This window comes from Lissotriton vulgaris, chromosome 7 (assembly GCF_964263255.1).
Source record: "Lissotriton vulgaris chromosome 7, aLisVul1.2, whole genome shotgun sequence".
Taxonomy (NCBI): domain Eukaryota; kingdom Metazoa; phylum Chordata; class Amphibia; order Caudata; family Salamandridae; genus Lissotriton; species Lissotriton vulgaris.
The window spans coordinates 1,085,309,770-1,085,327,699 of record NC_141695.1 but is presented as its reverse complement, the minus strand read 5'-3'; the positions used below and the strand labels follow the sequence as shown (position 1 = coordinate 1,085,327,699).

The 17,930-nt window shown below is 49.7% G+C and overlaps 1 pseudogene; it reads right to left on the bottom strand.

The window, feature by feature from the left end:
* Nucleotides 1–17,141: 17,141 nt before the first annotated feature.
* Nucleotides 17,142–17,671, bottom strand: LOC147702959 (large ribosomal subunit protein eL21 pseudogene; annotated as a pseudogene).
* Nucleotides 17,672–17,930: the final 259 nt, after the last annotated feature.

Here is a 17,930-nt window from a genome sequence, read left to right as displayed (position 1 = left end):
ACAAGAAGCACAATACACACACACTGCAACACACAACACACAACCAGGGACACAGGCACTACAGGAGTGGCTGAGAATTAACACACAACACCAGTGCACTCCCCATAGCCCACACAATTGCAAACAATCATCAACACAGGGCAAGACAAAACCAAAAACAGGCATACAACTCCTGGCTCACACATGTGTGTCTCACACCATACAGTGGCACACATACATACACCACAAACCAACACCCTTCACACTGCACACCTCTGCCACACCCAACACCACACATGCCATGTAAGCCATGCCACCTGGACTAAGGGCCAACACAAGATGACCATACACATACACGCCTGGGCACACAGAAAGGAAAACACACACTTACCCCATGACATCACACACAGCTACAAAACCACTGAACAGCTGCACACCCTGTGCTGCCAGTGTCCTCCAAAGGTGACCTGTGAACAGTGTATGCAGCAATAGCAAATCCCCAACAGGAAAATAGCATTGTCTGTGAAATAGCCATTACAGAGTACAACATCAGCTGGGCCAGAATGGACTGAAGAGGCCGTCACCCCTGTATAAAAATAAGATGGCCACAAAGAGCCTAGCAATGTTGAACAGAAAAATAGAGCATGGTAAACAGTCAAGCAAATGCAAACAAGAAAAGGATTTCAATCAGCAACGAGACTGAGAAAACACACACCAGAAGTTTCTGAATGTATTCATATATTGCACAGATGTAGCAATACAACATTAGTAGACAACAGCAAGCCACACAACCATGTACAAATGGCAGAGACTATGCAGAGGTCATACATGAACAGGAACGGCAGAGTCCATGGCAGGGGAGACAGCAAGTACATGAGAGGCTGCACAGGGGAGAGCACAGCACATCAGAGCAACAGGCCCAGAGTCTTTGGCAGGGGAGAGCACATCACATCAGAGCAACAGGCCCAGAGTCCTTGGCAGGGGAGAGCACAGCACATCAGAGCAACAGGCCCAGAGTCCTTGGCAGGGGAGAGCACAGCACATCAGAGCAACAGGCCCAGAGACCTTGGCAGGGGAGAACACAGCACATCAGAGAAACAGGCCCAGAGTCCTTGGCAGGGGAGAGCACAGCACATCAGAGCAACAGGCCCAGAGTCCTTGGCAGGGGAGAGCACAGCACATCAGAGCAACAGGCCCAGAGTCCTTGGCAGGGGAGACAGCAAGTACATGAGAGGCTGCGGAGGGGAGAGCACAGCACATCAGAGCAACATGCTCAGAGTCCTTGGCAGGGGAGAGCACAGCACATCAGAGCAACAGGCCCAGAGTCCTTGGCAGGGGAGAGCACAGCACATCAGAGCAACAGGCCCAGAGTCCTTGGCAGGGGAGAGCACAGCACATCAGAGCAACAGGCCCAGAGTCCTTGGCAGGGGAGACAGCAAGTACATGAGAGGCTGCACAGGGGAGAGCACAGCACATCAGAGCAACAGGCCCAGAGTCCCTGGCAGGGGAGAGCACAGCACATCAGAGCAACAGGCCCAGAGTCCTTGGCAGGGGAGAGCTCAGCACATCAAGGCAACAGGCCCAGAGTCCTTGGCAGGGGAGACAGCAAGTACATGAGAGGCTGCACAGGGGAGAGCACAGCACATCAGAGCAACAGGCCCAGAGTACTTGGCAGGGGAGAGCACAGCACATTAGAGCAACAGGCCCAGAGTCCTTGGCAGGGGAGAGCACAGCACATCAGAGCAACAGGCCCAGAGTCCTTGGCAGGGGAGACAGCAAGTACATTAGAGACTGCACAGGTGAGAGCACAGCACATCAGAGCAACAGGCCCAGAGTGCTTGGCAGGGGAGACAGCAAGTACATGAGAGGCTGCACAGGGGAGAGCACAGCACATCAGAGCAACATGCCCAGAGTCCTTGGCAGGGGAGAGCACAGCACATCAGAGCAACAGGCCCAGAGTCCTTGGCAGGGGAGAGCATAGCACATCAGAGCAACAGGCCCAGAGACCTTGGCAGGGGAGAGCACAGCACATCAGAGCAACAGGGTTAGCAACACACCAGGGTTGCAAACAATGGACTTGACTAGCATACCTCTGTGTGGCACAAGCGTATGAGGGGGTTGTCAACTCACTCCTGGCTGTCATGTGGACTGTGACCTGGCTATGTGTCATGGACAGCAGGTCTACTTGACTGGTGTGACAGAGGGCCATGTGATGTGGCAATGACAGAGGGCCTGCAAGGTGGAGGGCTGTGTGGACCAGGTGGCACCGTGGCACATGGAGGTGGAGTCATGCACACCCTTGACACAGTGTGGGTGGGAGAGGTTGGAGGGGTGCCCTTCCACTTTTTTGGTACATGAAATGGCTTGCCTGTCTTGGGGTTGATGGGAAGTGGAGATGGCAGAATAGGCACACACACCAACTGTCCCACATCAGGGGCAGACACTGGCACTCCCTCAGGTGATGTGCTTGATCCTGCAGAACGCTTTGGCTGGCTACGCATCCGGACCACCCTACCCTCTCCGGAAGGTGTACCCCTCACAGTGACCACCTTACCACTACCCCCAGGGGTGGTGTCCACAGTGCCCTCCTGTCCCTCCTTGCCAAGGCAGGTCACAACACTGGGCTTCCCTGCCTTAACCATTGGGCTGGTCCCAACAGGGCCCTCCTCCACCTGCCTCGATGTACTTTTTTTGGGTGTCGATGTGGTGGGTGGTTGTGTCCCTGTGCTCTCCCCAGGTGTAGCCATGACATGCCACACATCCTCTGTGGGCATCGCTGAGTCATAATCTGGTGATGCTTCTGCAGCATGTGAGCCTGATGTTTTGGACAATGATCTTGTGGCCTTACTTTTCTGTGACTTCACCTTGTCCGTGCATATTGGGGGGGCCCTGCTCTTCTTCGGGGATGGAGTCTGTGGACGGGATTGTTTGCTTTGTGTCTGACCAGTGCTCCTAGTGTTGTACAGTTTAGTAGACGTAGGTCCCAAGTGGACAATGTCATCTGATGTGTCCCCTGAATGGGTATTCGTCACTGGCACCTGAGCTGCAATGGAACCATGTGCCTGTTGGAGGCCTGTTGTGACTGTGGCTGACAATGACTGGACTGTGCGGTGTAGCCCACCCACGTCAGAGTGTATGCCCTCCATGAAAGCTAGAACCTGGCCTAATTTGTTTTCGTGGGCACTGAAGGCATTGAGCAGGGCGGACTGGCCCACGCAAATTTGACGCAGGAGCTCTACGCACTCTGCACTGAGGGCAGCAGGGGGGACAGGTGCAGGGGCAGCGGTGCCATGTGTGAATGTCCCCTCTTAGTAACACGGATACGGGCAGCACCAGAGGAAGTGGATGGGAGGCTGGGCACTGGCCGCTGGGTGTCAGATGCTGTGGCACACTCCACATCCCCTGTGCCTGCAAACAGGGATGCATCCCCGCCGCCATCAGATGAAGTGGTACTTTGTGTCTCAGCTACAGATTCCTCATGCATACTCCTGTCACCCTCAGGAGCGCTGGTGTTCTCAGTGTCACTTGGCTCAGTCTCACTTGCCTCCGCTGCCGCTGTCGTGCTGGTCGCGCCAACACTTGTCTCAGGATCATGTACCGCTGTGTTGTCTTGCGAATCTGCATTAGTGAGAGAAACAGGTTTGTGTAAGTGTCATCATCTGTACACACCATAGCAGATCAATTCTGCACAGTAGAGGCCTAGAGCAACATGATACCCACCACACCCTGCAAACACTGTGCATCTACACACGATATAGACCACAACAGTGCCTGTCATGCAGACAAACTTCCTGGAGTGAGGCATGTCGATGCCACACAGCACCATACCCTGCCCATGGATGGTCATCCCCCAGCCCACATTGACCATCCCCATGGACATGATGTAGCCACAACATACATCACCACTTACACCCCTACAGGGAATCAGAGGGGACCACACACACCTGTATTGACTACACATGCCACAATGCCAACTAGGCCATAGCAAACACCATGTGGCAATCAGGCTACACATCATCGTCGGATGTGTGGGCCTCAAACATCATGGATGCATGCAAAGTAGACAGACATGGTGCGACACTCATCAAATGGACACTGCAGTTCGGCACAATGTGGACTCCCCACACCATCACAGAGCAGAGAGACCATGTGGACACAAAAATCTGTCAAGGACTGAGAACTGCATGCATGGGCTGAACAGTAAGGCCATGGTGCCCCAATGCCTCATACAGGCACACATCACATTCGCCACTCACATCACATGACACAGCATGGCAACACATGCACATCACATGTGTCACCGCTGGCACCGGCCCTGTACACATGCATCCAGTCCCAGACAAACTCTCCCTCCCCAGATACTCACCATCTCTGTCTTGCTGCTGATGCCCCTTCAGACGTGCATCCAGGTCTGGATTGGTCACTGCCAGTATGGGTCCCATCAGCGGAGTCATGGTGCGACGTTCCAAACGTCCTGTGCGTGCTACCATACCCAAGGTCATCTCTGCCACTTGCTTAGCCAGTGGGCTGATGTCGTCCCACCTCTTGTGACAGTGTGTGTGTCGTCTGTTTGATACCCCCAGGGCTCGCACCTTTGCTGCAATGGCCCTCCACACGGCCTTACGTTGGTGTGCCTTGAGCTGCAGGCATGAGAGTAAAGAAGGGCAGAAGAACATTTACACAATGTAAGATGTCTGCATCTATCATTACAGCAGCCAGACACAGACTCTGGACTCACAGTAACCTCCCTCCCTCCAGAACTGGGCGTACCCTCTGCATGGCTTGAATATTAGTGTATGCATGAACACATTGTGGTCCCTAGTCTCCATGATATGCACACAAAGGCATAATGCCACAACACAAATGCATCGACAGCAGTGTGTAAATCGGAAATTGCACAGGGCACCGATGGGGTTATCCACTAATGAGTGTGAAGCAACTGTAGCATGTAAGTTGGCTGATGTTCAAGGTTTGGCTATGCTGCCACTGAACCCACTCTGTGGCTCACACTGACTCTGACTACAGGGGCACCCTGAAATTTCCTCACAAGCGTTCACTGTCCTGGCATCTAAAAGGCTAACAACCGTTGGTTCTGTATGGCCGGCAATGTAACACCCCCCACTCACACATACGAGTACAGGCCTAGGAAAGACTCACATTGCAACACACACACTACCTCGAACAGGAAACAGCCTGTCTATCAGTGTAAGTCATCACCCCACATCCCCAAGCATGTACTGCTGCATCACGACTACACGTCTGACACTACCCTGCCCTGCAGCTCCCTTCATGGCGACTTACCACAACATTGGGACCACCAAACAGCCGTGGGTACTGTGCCAGCACCCCGTCCACAAGGACATCCAGCTCCTCACTCGTGAATGGACTGGCACGGATCTTCTCTGTTCTTGACATCACTGTGGATATGGCAGACCTGTGGCGGAAGTGAATTGGGAGGGGTCCCAGGCAGCAGGCTTTTGGAGCAGCAGGACAGGGTCCCAGGAAACAGGAGAGGGTCCCAGGCAGCAGGCTCTTGAAGCAGCAGGACAGGGTCCCAGGCAGCAGGACAGGGTCCCAGGCAGCAGGACAGGGTCTCAGGCAGCAGGACAGGGTCTCAGGCAGCAGGCTCTTGAAGCAGCAGGACAGAGTCCCAGGCAGCAGGACAGGGTCTCAGGCAGCAGGACAGGGTCCCAGGCAGCAGGACAGGGTCTCAGGCAGCAGGAGATAGTCGCAGGCAGCAGGCTCTTGGAGCAGTGGGAATGTGAGGCTCACTCCCACAGATTTATAGCCCCCTGTGGTCGTTATGAAGCTTGAAAGCTGCTTCAATTGGTTGTCCGGGTCTGCCTCATTCAAAAGCATCCAATGACCGCTGCCGCGGTAGCGGAGCACACCTCCTGCGACTTTCAAATCTGCATCATGCCAACGCCATCATCAATGCCATTGGCTGTATGCAATGCTCCACGGCGGTCGCGCTCCGCGGGCGCCCGGAGTGCGCTTCCGCGATGGTGCATCATTTAGAAGTATCCAATGACCGCTGCCGCGGTAGTGGAGCACACCTCCCGCGACTTTCAAATCTGCATCATGCCAACGCCATCATCGATGCCATTGGCTGTATGCAATGCTCCACGGCGGTGATGCACCGCCGGGGCCCGGCGGTAGGTTCCGCGAATCATGCTGTGGAGCATGCCAGCGCCATAGTCACATGTCCATATGCCAATGGCTAACACACTCCTGAAGGGGGTGGTGCTGGGGTCACACCGCCGGGGACCGGCGGTAGTTACTGCCATGTTCGTACACATTGCTGTGTATTACAATCAGGGCCACTGTATCAGCACCCTGCAGCAACATGGTGAAGGGCACATCATTGTACACTCGATGCCACACAGCCATGTCATCCACAGGTGGACGCACAATCAGTGTGAGACACTTTGGCCTGTTGTTCATCCATATTAGTGAGGAATTTGATGGCTGATGATGATTGACAGATTCCAGCTGGTGTAAATGATGTAGTGACGTGTAATGTGTTGTGGCTCATTTCAGACCTTCACCTGGATGTTGTCACTGCATTGTATCGGACATGACTTCTGCATTCACAACTGCTCATGCACACAACTGGAAGTGTCCCTGCTACTATGATCATTGTGTTGATGAATGTGGTCCGACTTCACATGATGCTTTGAGGTGTGGCAGGTACACCAGATGGGTATGATAGACATGGCGAATCACAATAAATTGGCGGGTCTTGCAGCACCTTGTATGCACATGTGAATTGTTCATCCATTATTTCCACTTCCAATGTCCCAGATGTGTTTGTGGCACTTGTGTATTGTCACTGGAGAGGCGTGTCCTCTGTGTGTAGCTATTGGCCAGCCAAGTCGCCTGAAGTGCCATGCATCTCTCTGGTACTCCTTTATTTCACATTACATCATTGATGCTATATGCCATGCTCATCACATGTTGCTTGTCACTGACATATTCATTTCACTCCTTGACTAGGAGGAGGCCGAATCTACTCCGTCACCTGACAGTGCTGCAGGACATGGAGGATGAGGCAATCATCAGAAAATTCAGGCTGGACAGACCAACACTGAAGATCCTGTGTGATCTATTGGAGCCCCACCTGCAGCCTCGCCGTCACTATCCTACGGCATTCACACCCACCTACAAGGTGATGGCGGCACTCCACTTTTTTGCGACTGGTTCCTTCCAGGAGACCGTGGCGAACGCTGGGGGGATGTCGCAGCCCATGTTCAGCATGGTGCTGAGAGATGTTCTTGCGGCCATGATGCAATATCGCAATCAATACATACATTTCCCCAGGGGACGTGAATTGGCTGCTGTGAAGGGTGACTTCTATGCCCTTGGGGGCATCCCATATGTAGTCGGTGCCATCGATTGCACACATGTAGGTCTGTTGCCACCGCATGCGACGGAGCACATTTATCGGAACCGCAAACACTACCACTCCATGAATGTGCAGGTGGTGTGCCTTGCGGACATGACAATTTCACATGTGTGTGCTAAGTTTCCCGGTTCGGCCCATGATTCGTACATCATGAGGAACAGCATGGTGCCACGGATGATGGAGAATCTGCATCCCGAACGTGCCTGGATTGTGGGTGAGTTTCACTACTGCAATGGTGTGCTGTGTGTCACTTGCTGCACTCTGGCTGTACAACATTGCAATGTGTGTTTTCCGTTCACAGGTGACTCAGCATATCCCAGTCGCCCATGGCTGTTGGGCCCACTACGGAATCCCCGGACACCAGCAGACATCCGCTACAATGATGCCCATGGCAGGACCCGACGGGTGATCGAGCGGACTTTCGGACTGCTTAAATCAAGGTTCCGGTGCCTTGACAGGACCGGAGGCGCACTGGCATATTCGCCTGGGAAGGTGTGCCAGATCTTCGTGGCATGCTGTATGCTGCACAACCTGGCCATCCACAGGAGGGTCCCCCTGCTCCTGGATGATGGTGATGACCCAAGGCCACAACCTGCTCAGGGACCAGAATCCAGTGATGAGGACAGTGGAGAGGAGGAAGGAGTTGATCAGCGCCAACAGCTCATCGAACGCTACTTCACTTGAAGGTGGGTGACTAGGTACAACGGGTACATTGTCTGATGTTGTTGTTCTTGTTATGAATGGCTATGCGTGGCAGTAACCAATGGGCATATGTACTGTCACCCATGTGTGTAGTTTGTGGAATGGAAGTTCAGTGCCGAGATGTGTATAGGACTGTATTTGTGCACATCTGCTAGACATTGTGTAATATGGCTGTGAAGTTTAGGTTATTTTGTGTGCAGTGATCTGTGTGTTGCCACAATGACACCAGTGACTGTTGTTCTGTTGTGTCTCCCTAGGTGCTACAGAGGGTTCCTGGCCTGCATACTGTACATCATTGGTACACATCATGGACATCTGCAACTATGTAAATACTGCACTATAAAATTCACAACACAAATTCTTGTGCATCAGGTATTTTATTTTTGGAGTGTACATGTGATTGGTGCGGTGATATTTACATGAAGGTGTGGAATGAGCACTGAGTTGACAGTCCAGTTCAATGAGTTGTAAGAGTAGAGACCACATGGATGTGGTGACCCAGTACAACAGTGAGGTGCCATTGCCAGGGCAATGTGGGGAAGGATAGTCCAAACTGTGAATATAGTTGGGATGAGGGTTGTCTTCACGGCTGGCTCCATGAATGGCGTGTGGTAGGTGCATTGCCTCCAGAAACTCCCAGGCTCTTCTTAGGACGCCCCCTAGATCTTTTTTTGGGGGGGGGCCTGCTGATTGGCCAGCGACGTCAGGGGACTCGTCCCTCTCTGTTGGCGCAGGGGAGGATGGAGGACTGTCATCCTGCGGAACAACAGGAGGGGACGAAGGTGGTGGTTGGGACACAGGCCTGTCCCACTGCAACGCCACTTGCTGGCCCATGAGGTTCACCATCTGTCCCAGACGGTTATTGATGGACCTCATCAGCAGGATGAGCTCCCTCATGAGTTCATCAGACCTGCCACTTTGTCCCTGGACCTCTTGGTAGGCCTCCACAACTCTGGTGAAGTTGTCCAGGGATGGTGTCCACTCCTCCCGAGGTCTGGTGGTGACCCTGGCCCTCCCACTTGTTCTGCCACCACGGACCTCTTCCCTCGCCACTGGGGGACCATGCACTCTCTCCCTGCCCTCCACAGCTGTTGGTGTGGGTTGGTCGTCCCTGGGGACAGGGAGGTTGCTGCAGGTGGTACTGGTGGTCCTGGTGGTGTTGGCGGTGGTGGCTGTGGTGGTTGCGGTGGTAGAGGCCGTGGCTGCAGGTGTCTGCTGCGTTGTAGTGGCAGCAGAGGTGGTGGTGGGGAGGATGGGGGCATGGGACCTCTGGGTCTGTGGCACACCTGATGGGCCGGCCTGGAGCTCATCATCCAAACTGTCCTGAGAGTCCACTTCTGAGAGTCCATGGGCCGGGGGTGGAGACTGGCTCTGCTGGTCGTTGGTGTTGTCCTCAGCAGTGAGTTCTTCGTCACCTGTGGAGTAGATGGGGAGTGGTCAGTGTTAGTGTCATCTGCGTATCATCATCTGTCTGTACAATACTTACATGTGCAGTCATCAGTTGTAGTAATAATGGCAACACCGTCTAACATTTCATAGTGCTGGGGGACATCATGGAGTCATACATATTGATTGTCAATGCTTTGGGTTAGATTGTTGTAGGTTTACTGGATGCAGGTCACACACACACACATCATGCGGATTTACTGTAGATACGTACCTGTTAAGTCACTGTGCAGGAGGCAATGGCTGACACATGCTGCTGGGTGGCGGAGGCCTCCATGATGCTGGGGTGTGGGACAGGGGGGATGGTGGGAGTAGTAGTGCAGGCCTCCCTCCCTTCCACACACTCCCAGTGAAGATGGCTACCAACCTGTAAGTCTGTTTGTCTAACAGTGCAATGGCTGACACATGCTGCTGGGTGGGGGATGCCTCCATGATGCTGGGGTGTGGGACAGGGAGGATGGTGGGAGTAGTAGTGCAGGCCTCCCTCCCTTCCACTCACTCCCAGTGAAGATGGCTACCAACCTGTAAGTCTGTTTGTCTAACAGTGCAATGGCTGACACGTGCTGCTGAGTGGGGGAGGCCTCCATGATGCTGGGGTGTGGGACAGGGGGGATGGTGGGAGTTGTGCTACAAACCTCCCACCCGTAAACAGTGCTCCAATACAAGATGGCTACTAACCTGTGAGTCTGTTTGTCAAACAGTGCAATGGCTGACACATGCTGCTGGGTGGGGGAGGCCTCCATGATGCTGGGGTGTGGGACAGGGGGGATGGTGGGAGTAGTAGTGCAGGCCTCCCTCCCTTCCACACACTCCCAGTGAAGATGGCTACCAACCTGTAAGTCTGTTTGTCTAACAGTGCAATGGCTGACACATGCTGCTGGGTGGGGGAGGCCTCCATGATGCTGGGGTGTGGGACAGGGGGGATGGTGGGAGTTGTGATACAACCCTCCCACCCGTAAACAGTGCTCCAATACAAAATGGCTACCAACCTGTGAGTCTGTTAGTTAAACAGTGCAATGGCTGACACATGCTGCTTGGTAGGGGAGGCCTCCATGATGCTGGGGTGTGGGCCAGGGAGGATGGTGGGAGTAGTAGTGCAGGCCTCCCTTTTTTCCACACACTCCCAGTGAAGATGGCTAACAACCTGTAAGTATGTTTGTCTAACAGTGCAATGGCTGACACATGCTGCTGGGTGGGGGAGGCCTCCATGATGCTGGGGTGTGGGACAGAGGGGGATGGTGGGAGTTGTGATACAACCCTCCCACCCGTAAACAGTGCTCCAATACAAGATGGCTACCAACATGTAAGTCTGTTTGTCAAACAGTGCAATGGCTGACACATGCTCCTGGGTGGGGGAGGCCTCCATACTGCTCTGCTTTGATACAGGGGGTATGGTGTGAGTTGTTGTACAGACCTCCCTCGCCCATACAGGCCTCCTAAGCAGGGTGGCTGGCTACATGTTGGGTGGGGATGGACAGTAAAATGGTGTTTGGGTATTGCAAGGAGGTAATTCTCATTGTGGTGTTGGACATTTGTCTGTACTTACCAGCCTCCGCTCCCCCGGCTACTCCTGTGAGACTCTCCGGTAGAAGGATGGCAAGCACCTTCTCCTCCCATGGTGTGAATGTCTTTTGTGGGATGGGAGGGCCACTGCCAGTCACGTTTGCCAGCGTCCAGTTCTTGCTCCTCTTCTCCTTGACAACCTCTTGAGATCATTCCACCGCTTCTGGATCTCCTTCTTGGATCTTGGGGTGGCCCCTACTGCATTCACCCTTTGGACTAACATTTCCCATATTTGTGTCCTGGTGGCTAATGGTGTCTGTTGGACCAGGCTACCAAATAGTTGTGGCTCTACTCTTACAATCTCGTTGACCATGACTGTCAACTCACTCTTGGTGAATTTGGGCATTTTTTGTGATGTCATGGTGTGGGGGGGTTTAGGTGTTTGTGGGTGCAGGGGTGTGTGGGTGCAGGGGTGTGGTGATGATGTGTGTGGGGTGTTGTGTGGTGGGGGTTTGTTTGTGATGGTGTGATGGTGGTGGTGGTGGTGGTGGTTGGTGGGTGGGTGTGCTGTGCTCTTTTGCCTCTCCTGTCAGTTGTGGTGTATGGCCTTGTCTTCTGGAGTGATGCAAAGGATTGTGGTCAGTGCAGGGGGTGGCTTTGTACTTAGCTGTGTGGGTGTGTCCAATAGGATTTAGGTGGTCAGGTGTGTTGTGGGAGTGGTTCTGTGTATTATTTTGGATATTTATGTTTCTGTGTATGTGTGTTGTATGTTTTGGGTGCAGGGCTACTTTGTTTATGCAGCGTTAGGCATCACTGCGTTGTTCTCACATCGTCCGCCATGTTTATCATATTCATCCGCAGAGGTGGCTTTGCTGCTGCTTGTCCGCCATTTCTCCGATTCACTCCTGGGTGCGTCCGCTGAGGTCGGTGTGGGCGGTTCCGCCCGCAACACCCTCGGGGTTATCGTAACTTCCCGTGCGGTGTCTCCGATGTACCTGTGGACGGTTTTGTGTTATCCGCTGCTTTTCCGGCCGCCGCGGTCGGAGTTTTGCCATCACCGCACGCGTCGGGCGTTTTTTTTGGCAGCTACCGCCGCGGTCGGCTTTTCGTGGCTGGTGATCCTAATTCGCATGCCGGTTTTTCCGCGGTCATGGCGAGCGGTTGATTTCCGCCTCCATGGCGGTCGGGGAGGTTTTCCGCACGCTATCCTAATGGGCCCCTAAGAGTCTTGTATCATAGAGGGAGGGAGGGGTTTGGGGCACCTGGCATGGCCACATCATTACAGAGACTTCCATTACAAGTTGAAAGGAGTTGCAACTTCTGGTTCTGTGCACCACACTGCGTATTTAAACTTTGTCCATTTTTTTGGTAGGTGCAGTAGTCTATTGCCTCAACCCGTTTTTGCATGTAACTTTTTCAAAAATTGGTCTCTGATGCATTCTTATAGTAATGCTCCAAATTTGCATGTCACCGCCAACTTCTTAACTCTGTCACATTCTCCTCAATGTATTCCTCGTCTTTTTGAATGCGTCTTCCAATATGATAGCGTTCTAAAATGGTACTTGTGTGAGGTAAGTAATGTAGATCCAATATTTCAGGACAATCTCTGATTCATTAAGATCACAGGCGTTCTCTTGACCCAACTCTGGAAGACTCTCCACTAGAGCTTGTCCCTCAACCCCTAGAGTATGAATCAACAGGGCTAATTTTTGCGCAGCTCTTAAACCTGTTCCACATACTCTTGCATAATTGAAGAATACTTTTTTCCATTTAGCCAACTTCATTGGTGGCTCTCCTGGACTATTCAAGAAATAAACTGGGGGATATAACTTTGTGCATCTCAGCTCATATACTTGTTGCCCCCTCCTAGAACCTGAACAACACATCACTACACATAAAACTCTCTCCTCCAAACAGAGGTTTTCCAAAGCTGATGAGAATCCAATCCCTACTATAAATTAAAAGGGTCACCTATAATGTAATCTGGACAGTTTCAGTCAACAATGCTCCTTAGTAGCACAATATTCAATGCTGAAAATAGTGGAAAACTCACCTGTAGACTGACTGAATTTTTTCAATGCGATCTGTTCACCAAAGGTGACCAACTTTGTGTTTTTTCTGCTTGTCTCTGCCCAATTTATTAAAATAGACCACCACGAGGAATGCCAATACTGATGCTCCTTCATTCATCCTTTCGTCCAAGATCAAAAGACCTAATCAATGTGATCTGAAAAAACTTTTTATTTTGATTACTTTTAATGAATTTTGTTCTATTTAACTTTTTTTAGGAAAAAAAAGGGATTCTTTTTTTAATTTTCTAACTCGGACATTTATAAAAATTTTACATACACTGAGAACACAATAACAACCTATTATATAGCACAAAAATATTGTCAATTTACAGACAAAACACATCACATTACAAAAATATAAAATACATTTTCGGCTCTGGTTCTGTATGGTTCTTTTTAACCACAATTTCATAAACCCACAATGCCTCCTGTAATTATCTATATTGATCGTCCTTCAATTTATTTCAGAGGCCAAGGCCAAATGGTGACATGGTGACCCTACTCTGCTCACTTTGTGTTTGAAGCAATTAAACAGCACAGGTGTTTGGTGAGCATGAGTGGTATCTCATCCACATGAGCACCTATTTGACCAACATTATGTTGTTGTGTTCTCAGTGTATGTTACATTTTTATAAATGTCTGAGTTAGAAAACTCAAAAAAGAATCCCTGTTTTCTAAAAAACAAGTTAAATAGAACAAAATGAACTAAAAGTAATCAAAATAAAAAGTTTTTCAGATCACATTAATTAGGTCATTTGATCTTGGGACGAAAGAATGTATGAATGAGCATTAGTATTGGCATTCCTTATGGTGGTCTCTTGTATATTGGTCCGGCCTCACTGATTAAGGACCAAACCATTTTTGTGGCTTCCAATTTATTAAAATGGCTGCTGATGTGCTGTGTGCGGTTTTCATTATTAATGCCAACACGTCTTCCCCGTCAAAAAACGTAAAAGCTTACACTATGCAGTCTGCTTTACTGCAGCATTAGTTTTTCCTCTTAACGTTGTAAACATATGCATGTTTTTTTTAATCGGCTTGTCTTACCAGTACCCTTTTTCTTGTGCCAAACTATACTGGTCTGCTGAGTACATTGAGGCAGAGTCAGTCTCCATACCACAAGGATTCATCGTCACTCGTAACCAATGTGAAGTTTGTGGTATTGAGACACAGACAGGAATGTAGGTAAGACAGGTATTTGTTGCTGCCTCAGCAGCCTCCCAGCTCCAACGGCCAGCCAGTATTGAGAGGTATTGTAAGAGCTGCCTTTGCTGCCTTGTCTGGAATATACAACAATCCACTAGTCTGGCGGAAATCTCTGTGCCTTCAGAGAAGCCAATGCTATATCAGTGTGTGGTGAATAAGACGTGGAGGCTCTTTGACTGGTTGAATACTTTATTCACAAAGCCAAAAGAAAACATGATCCTTTTCTCACCAGTCATAGCTCAACTTGACAGAATAAAACACCAAGCAATAAATGTGTTCTAGAGAATCCTCCTGGAGGAAAGTTCTGCCCACACTGACGTAACCATGCCAACACACCTACCCAAATAACTGCTTATCCCCTTCCCTTCTACCTTTAAAACACAAATGGAAGGAAAAGAAAACTTACCACTAAGAACAGAAAGTGCAAAGGAAACAGAAGGGACCAGAGAGGTGTTCCCTCCTTGCAGAAAAATGAACATCAAACACATTACATTACGAAAACCCCATCATGGGTTCTATCTCTTGGACATAGTCCTCCAGATTACAGGCAGTCTACAAATTCTGGCTTTGCATACTTCACCTGCACTCACAGGAACACCATAAATGCTTTGTTCCAGTTTGGACCCACACCAATGTCACCCTCAGCACCCAAACCATTTCTTCTTGCATCACTCACAGAAGACCTTCTCCACCTCACATCATCTCCACCTTTCTTGTTTCTAGTCCAGGGAGGACCTGGCATGGCAGTTCGGCCTGGACTGTTCCCAAAAGGCACAGGGTCAAGACTGATTTGCCTATGGCTGGGTTCAAACTGGAATGGCATGAGGAGTAGAAAAACGATGGAGTTAGGCCCAGATCTCTTTACTGGGGTGAATGTATAACATTGTTCTGCATTCTGTCCCTCAATTGTTCTTTTTGAAGTGGATGCTAACCTTCCTTTCTGCCTTAAAGATGGGCCTCTTCCAGCTTCTGTACCAACTGATAGCCTGTCTCTGAAGAAGGGAGTATGTAAAAGATGTTCCTGGTTTATTCTACAGCATTGGCAATTCGAGGATCATCAAGTCCACCTACACATTCAGAGACATTCCTTTCAATGTCCAAAAAGCAAGTAAAAGAGGAAATTAAAAAAACTACTCAAGAAAGATATAGTTAAATGTATTGAAGACCTTACACATTGGCCCTGAGTCCAAATGCTAAGCAGGTGGAAAATCCATTTATGTATCAACATATGGCCACCCAACTGCGCTGTTTAGTCAGACACATGGCCCCCCACATGGCCCCTCACATCCAGATAATGATCTATCAGTTAAACGGTTGTTTGTCCCAGTTGATTCCCTAAATGCAATGGGCATGCCCAAATTTGGGTCAGTGCTCACTGTGCCACTGAGACTGAAAAGGCTCAAATAGGCTGAAACCGGTCTCAGGTTACTTGTGTCCTAATTCAGTTAACCTAGCTTGACAGTTCGGGCTGGACTGTTCCTATTGGGGCAGGAGTAAGGTTCATTTGCATAAAGCTAGATCTAGTCCGAGGTGGCATGATGAGCAAAAAAGTAATGAACTGGGATGCAGCACTCCAAGATCACCAGTGGCGAAAATTAATTTGAGGTTAAATGGGGCATGTTTTTTTTCAAACCTTGAATCGAACAAGGGTTATCAGCATCTTAAAATGGAGGAGTGCTCTCAATATATCCCCACTTTTGCTGTTCACCTCAGCCTCTTGATGTAAAATCTTAAAGTATTTTATCCATAGTAGATGCTTTCCAAGTGGAAATCAGGAGACTAATTCGAGGCATTACTAAATGCTTACACTTCATTGATGATGCTCTGTTGTTTGGCAAATCACTTTAAGAACACAACCACACACATGTGATGGTCAGTTGAAAGTTTAGGCATTATGCAAGGGACATCTCTGAAATTCTACGGCTACAATTTTTCTCAGCATGGCAGGCTTCCAGACCCTGAAAAAGTTGCAGCCTCTAGGTCATTCCCAGTACCTGACAATGTGTCATTGCATCGGTCCTTCCTGGACATGGCCAGCTATTGTACATGTCTGATTTTGCATATATACTTGACCCACTCAGGAACTTAATTAAGAAGGAGCACATCTAAATATATTTTCAAGAAACTGTTAGTTGATATTGGAAACAAGTTGGTCAAGGAATTCTTAGGCTAAGATCCTACCGTTCTTTGATCCTTCTCTACACAGTGAGGGGCATATTTACAAGGAAATGGTGGAGCACTGCAAATTTAGCTGCACCGCGCTCTGTCATTTTCAAAATGCAGGGATGCACCATATTTACAACAATACGTTGCACCCCTGTGTTTTCCCTAGCACTGCTGCTAACAATAGCTGCCTAGCACCAACACAGACACCCTTGCACCACAGTGCAAAGGTGCCAGCATTGCAGAGAATGATTCTTTATGTGCAGGAAGAAGTACCTTCAATCAATAATGGCAATTTGCTACGTCTGCATGTGCTGCATGCTGCATCATATATAGAAGTCACAAATCCTCAATATTTTAAGATTGTTTATGAGTAGGAAGGGACACCTTCCTACAGATAAATAATTGATAATGGCATTTTGCTCTTTTTATGTGTGCCGCAAAATGCTGCACACATAGAAAAAGCAAAAACAAGGAGAAATAAAAGTATTTCTCCTCCTTGCGCTATTCTAACCCCCGCTATTGCATGGCATTAGTTTCTGGCGCTGCTTCAGATTTACAGATCCATGTAAATCTGGGGCAGCATCAAAAAGGAGTGTTGCAATGGAACGCCCACAGCAACACCCATTGTACGCCCCTTTCATGCAGAAAACTGTGTGAAATATTTGCTTTTATTGGTAAATACAAATTTACGCCATGAACTCGTAGGGAATTGGCTCCAACAGTTCGGGTTCCTTGCCCAGTGTACTAACGAAGTGCGCTGCTCTTGGTGCTTCAGGCTGGCGTTTCATTTCAACCCACAAGCCTTTCACCTTGACCTCTGTCTTCCTCCTTTCAGTCTCTTGGACACGCTTCAGAAAGCTGTCTCTGCTTTTTGAATGCTTAATATGTTCAATGCGCACGTTAATTCTCTTGGCAAGAATTTTGCCCTTGACTTGTTTGTTTACAATAATGCCCACTGCATGTTGGGTGACGTTGAATATCCTTCCAGTCTTGCCATGGTAACATTTGTGCGGCATACCGTTTTGAATTGTTCCCATACCCTTGATGTCCACTATGTCCCCCTTCTTGTAGATGCGCATGTAGGTCGCCAGAGGTACAACTCCATGTTTGCGAAATGGTCTAGAGAACATGTAACGCGTTCCTCGCCTTTTTCCTCTTGTGTTCGTCATTTTGGCAGTTTACTGGAAGATGGCGAATCTGGCGGAAACTGTGTGAAAGAGTATATTTACAAAGTGGCGTTAAGTGGCTTAATGCCGCGTTGTAAATAAGGTGCAACTTGTGCCACCGGAAAGTCAGCAATAGTGATGTTCTGGTGGTGCAATTCCCTTGTAAATATGCACCTGAGATTGTCATTGATGCTAGCCTGGTCCGTCTTAGTGCCATCCTTGCTCAGCAAGACATTGACCCAGAGGCTCCCTACTGGTTGATTGCCTATGCAAGTCGTAGCTTTA